Consider the following 6056-nt stretch of genomic DNA (forward strand, 5'->3'; position numbering starts at 1 on the left):
GCAGTTTCGTTTTTAAACGCATAGGTTTTGTTACGCCATCCGTCCTATAGGAGTTTTGGATTTTGTGTATTCATGTTTGTGAAAAACACTTAATAGTGAAGACCCCTTCCCCCTTCTCATAACCAAAAGCTTGTCTGTCAGGTGTTAATGGGCATCAGTGAGGCCGAAATCATGTCTATTTAAGTGTCTTTAATATGGTGTATAGATTATTATGCGTTATTGAAACATCAAGGGGGACGCAGCAAAGTCACTTATAAATTAAAATTGTATTATTTTAAGCAATTTTATTATTTTATGCAACAGCCTTACATTTAAAATGGAAACTTAACGGCGATTATAATCAAAAAGAACTCAGCCTATAAGGCTAGATGTTTTCTTTCCCTTATTTATTAATTTATTTGTTCATGTGTTTGGCGCATGTAACTCGTGTGCCATCGGAAAACTAGTGTAATGACGGCAAGCCATCTTTCCCAGACTCTGGGCAAAGTCCTGCCTCTCCTTTCACTCCGTCCCGAAGCCCCAGCTGGCCCTCCTGGCATCCTCTGCGTAAAACATATGCTGGATAAGTTGACGGTTCATTCCGCTGTGGCAATTACAGACTAATAAAGGGACTAAACCAAAAAGAAAATGAATGACGAATGAATGAATGAATAAATAAATAATAATATTAAAATAAAAATAAGGTAATAATCTTTACACACAGATGCCGCGTAAGTGGCCTTTTTTAATTTAGAGATGTTACATTTAAATTGCCTCTGCCACTTCTTCCCCCACCTCAAACCTGAAAGTTGAAGAGAGAACTATATTCTTTGAATAGAACTATTGAGCTATAAAGGGAAAAAACGCAGAAGAAATTTGCCATTATATTAATTTTAGCACAGCTGCCAGTCATTTTCACATTCGTTTTTTAGTTAGGGATTAATATTAAAGTAGCCTAGTAAAAATGTCTATACTATAATATTATAATTTGTTATATCCATTATTATTATTATTATTATTATTATTATTATTATTATTATTATTATTAAAGCTATACAATTGACAAAACGCAGAACCCTTAAAAAAATTTGCTTTCATTTTGACATAGCTAAAGCACACGTTTAAAGTTATGTAAAAAAAACATCCCATTCTACAGCAGCAGTCAAGTTAGGACACTTAAAAATGCCTTTTGCGTTTGAAGATGATCGACCTGCGAAGTTATGTTTACAGTGTTATAAAAGAAAAAGGTAGGCTATTTAGCGCGTGTGGATTTACCGTAGACAGGCTTTCTGCTTGGCTAATGCCTAAAAATGTAACTAAGTAACACATTAATTTTAGCAACTATTTTTAAATGGAATTTAAAATTTAAATTCATTTTTTTATTTAATTTAACATTTAAATATAATTTAATTTAAAACATTTATTTTTTCCTCGCTGATTTTGGTTGGGTAATAAGCGTGATGACTCAGATATGATCTAGTTTAGCTTGCATGTGTGGGCATATTTTGACGTCTTTACCTAAAACTTTAAACATTTATAATATTTAAAATAAAACGGAAAGAAATAAGGAGACTAACATAATTTAAAACACTTATTTGGTGCTTAAACCACCTTCAAAAAGTTTTGCCAGCTGTGGTAGAGCGCAAAGGAGGCTCCACTGGAATGTAGCAGATGTGTTAAAACTTGGTATTATTTATTAATATGTTATTAATGTGTTTTTGTGTTCCTCGTCTTGTACGTCGCCGTGTTATTGTGTGTCAACGTCACGTTTATCTGTCCTTAAGCGCGCATATAGTCGAACATTTCTGCTCGACATCGGTAGAAACAAACTTCACAAGTTAAACTCCGCGGACACTGATGAACTGCAAGATCTCGGCTTGCTCCGGATGCCTACCCATCCTCCGACCCCCACCTCACCCACAATGGAGGCGCTTCAAGCGGTGCGAGAGGAAGCAGAAGAGGGGTAAGCGCGGGGGTATCCGAACAAGGCTAGCGGCTAACCCCCACAAACCCGCTATCCCCTCCATCATTCTAGCGAACGTACGCTCACTAGACAACAAACTGGACTACATCCGTCTACTTCGTTCATCACATAGGACTGTAAAGGACTGTTGTGCTTTTGTGTTTACGGAAACTGCACATTAGTGAGCAGCAGACAGCCCACCCCGATGCTTTTCTCATCCTGGCAGGGGACTTTAACCATGCAGACCTAAAGAGTGTGTTTCCAAAAATACAAGACTTTCCAACACGGGGCAATAACAAACTGGACTTTGTTTACACCACACAGAGAGGAGCTTACAAAGCCTTCCCCCTCCCCCACCTTGGTGGACCACTTAACTGTCATGCTAATGCCTGCTTACAGACCGATCGTTAAAGTCACCAAACCGGTTTGCAAGGAGATACAAGTGTGGCCAGAAGGTTCTTCAAAGGCTTTACAAGACTGCTTCAATACCACAGACTGGGATATGTTCAAACAGGCTGCCACTCAAAAGAGCAAGAGCACCAGCCCCAATCAAGTACACCTTCTACAGAGGCACTATTGAGAGCATCCTGACCAGCTGCATCACTGTGTGGTTTGTAACCTGCAATGCATCCTGCAGGAAAACACTTCAACGCATAGTGAGAACAGCTGAGAAGATCGTTGGTGTCTCTCTCCCCTCCCTTCAGGACATTTACAGCACACGTCTTACCCGTAAAGCCCTCTGCATAACAGCAGATGCCACAAACCCAATGCACAACTTCTTCAGTCTGCTGCCATCACACACACACACACACACACACACACACACACACACACACACACACACACGCACACACACACACACACATATATTAATTTATATATATTTGGTTGACAATAAATAAATAAAAGAAAGAATTAATGAATGAATTCTACAGTCTGCTTGTGCCTCTATGTTTCTTAGTTACTGGAGACATCCAGTAAGACACAGTCAAATATTCAGTCCAAATGCACTGGAGAGACCTGAAACATGTTAATTTTTCCTTATTGGCTCTATGACATTTAGATGTTGCATATTATTCTGTGGTCTTAAGAAAAGTGTTAAGTATTTCAGCACATAAGAGCAAATATAGCTTATAGCCCATTTCGTTGCGCTCGGCAGCTTTTCACTAATAAAGCTTTTCATGTAAATTTAATTTTTCAATTTTAGCACATCATATAAAAACACCGCCCTTGCGCCCTCATTTATGATATCCATGCCGCCGGGCCTTCTATAGCGAAACTTTATTGTTTGAGAAGAAACAAAAACGGAAACTGCATGAAAACCTGGCTGGGAAGACGGCGATAACATGAATTTTCTGTTCTTCAACGAGAAAAAAAAAAATCGCAGACACGACACAATGACGGCGTTAATTATACAACGCAGTGTTTACGATCATATTAACAACTAACATTAATATCAATAACTCCTCTTGCTTTAGACTTTACCTTTTAGAGCTTGTTCTTGTCGGCGCAATATAAGTTTATTGCATGTATAGCTACGAATCAGATTATGAAGAAAGATTAAGAGCATGCTTTTCCTTTATTTCATCCTTTCCGTAAGGTGTTTTATTTATTTATTTATTTATAATTTTTTAAATAATGATGACAATATTCACTGTCTAAGCATTCCTCGGTATACTACCAACAAATTACGCCCCTGTACCCAAGTAGCCTACCTAAGTTAATTTACATTTCATGTAAAAAAATAAGAAATCAAAAAAGACCAAAGTATTATGCTAAATATCCGTACAAACGAACATGTTTGTTGTTTAACTTTCGTTGATAAAACAACACAATACAGCCTATAATAATGTAGGCTAGTTAAATAGAAATAACTTTAACTTCTTGAAACAGTAAGCGTTACATTTTAGAAACTTCACAAATACTAATCAATAAAAATATAAATAATAACGAAGAACAAAAATATTAGCCTATAGGCTTGTAACAACATAAGTCAGATGTTGAAAAAAAACTGCGTCTCTCCCCCTTTTGTTTTCTATTCATATTTTAAATTCTTTGCCAGAAAAACTAACATGTTGACTTTGTTCGGTTTAAGCGGAGACTTATTTGAGATTACAATGTTTCCAGCAGCACTGAGACGGTGTGCCTGTAGCGCATGCAGATACTTTTTCGCAACCGTGGCAAAGAGGGTATCTTGCTCCGCCGCCTGCATTTCTCGGAAACCAGCTCTACATCGCGGAGCGGCGCGTTCTCAACTACCAAATATGCTGCTCCATTTCTCATCAACGTCTACTATTTATCAGTTTCTCTTTTGTATTTGGCCATTTTTGAAAAGGCCTCTCTGCCATACCTGGCTGACTAGCTGGGCATTTGCGTTCAGTAGATGACACCGGAGCTGGCTCCGCATTTCATGGGCTGGGTGACATGACCGCAGCTCTGGAGGTTCGACGTGTTTGTCCATTTAACACTTATTTTTCTAAACAAGCCCAACAAATAGCTTCATCCTAATTATTGATTCGCCTTTCTTGTTCGCCACGAATCCAAAATGTTTCCAGATTGGGGATGTAATATAAGTTTTCCAGCGAGGTTCATGGCTGAACTTGAACTTGCTGTATCACGTCTAAGTTAACGTTATATTCATAAATGTTTAGGCTACTTGGCAACAAAACAGAAAACGTGTGTTCTAGAGTGATTGTTATCACGGTGACCGTCACAGCCCTTACATATGACATTGCATACATGTTTTAAGCTATAAAATGAAAGCCTCAGTTTGGTGCGGAGTTATCATTATACCAAAATCAAGAAAATCTTTGGATTTGTTTGATTCGTAGATTTTAGGCTATTTTAAAAGCTGATATTATATAAGAACTATTAATAACTGTAATTTTCAAAAAAATAAAGTAAATAAAATAAAAAAGGGGTTTGTTGGTTGTAGCCCACCCTAAATCATTAACAGCCTGCTTTTTTCAGTTTATAAAGCGGCTCCAGACAGCACAGAGGTGATCTGCATTAGCGCTGGTTAATGTCAACTCTGTGTGAAACTGTGACCAGAAATATCCTTCTTTCAATTTGCTTCTTTGGCAAAATGCGTCTGTAGAAACGTGTGTTTGCATGTGTTACCATCCAAAGAGTTAACAAATATTTGTTGTACATTTAGTGGCCGATCACAAAGCGCACGCCTTTACGTTCCAAAAACGCACCGCGCTGCCTTTTATGGTTGACAAAAAAAAGAAGCCCTGCACTCTTTTGTATGTCACTAGAAAACGACTGAATCAGCTGGTGTGCGCGAGTCGAGTTGCTGTCGATGTTATAATTGTAATTTTAATAATATTGTGATATTCAAGATCTATAAATACAACTCTGGATAACTTGAAACAGCGACCACAAGTAATCTCCTCCATCTTTAAAAGTTTGCTATACTCACATTGACAACCCAAACCCCGCTGTCACCTCAACAGAAACCCTGCAGTGCTTTCATTTGACTGAACAATGGAACAGAAGTAACACGCTTTTTCGCTCGAGCACACAGCACACAACGGCAAAACTTGAAGCACGCTGAGCGAGCATAAGATCATGTTTATTACTAAGAAAACTAAATCAAAATTATATTTTAATTGAACACATCTGATCACATAAGGTACGCACAGAAAAGTCTGTTTAGTGTTGTGGAAAGGCAAAGCTGAATATCTGTGGTTAAACTGCCACCCAGCGGTCAAAAGCTGCTGGCGCACCAAGTACCGCTGTCGCCGCGGTATGAATGACGCCAAAAGGAACACATTGAAGTAGTAACATCTGTATCTTTGAGTAATTGATGTTGTGCATTTTTTTCTGAATCGGCTTTTATTGTATGATTCTGTAATTGGCATGTTACACCTTTACTTCAAAATAATAAGTTAAGTTTTGATTAAATCTGAATTATCCTGAAATCATTACAGATGTGGCTACTGAAAATGTGCGAGTGAATGAATGTGACCACACGTGACACTGCACTGTTACGCGGTACCACACAAAATGGTCTAATAAAGACATGACCAGCAGGGAGCAGTTATGTAACACAGTGAACATACTGAACTGATATACTGTAGCAGCACACACCGAGACCACACAGAGAACC

The sequence above is a fragment of the Danio aesculapii genome, chromosome 18 (genome assembly GCF_903798145.1).
Source record: "Danio aesculapii chromosome 18, fDanAes4.1, whole genome shotgun sequence".
Taxonomy (NCBI): Eukaryota; Metazoa; Chordata; class Actinopteri; order Cypriniformes; family Danionidae; genus Danio; species Danio aesculapii.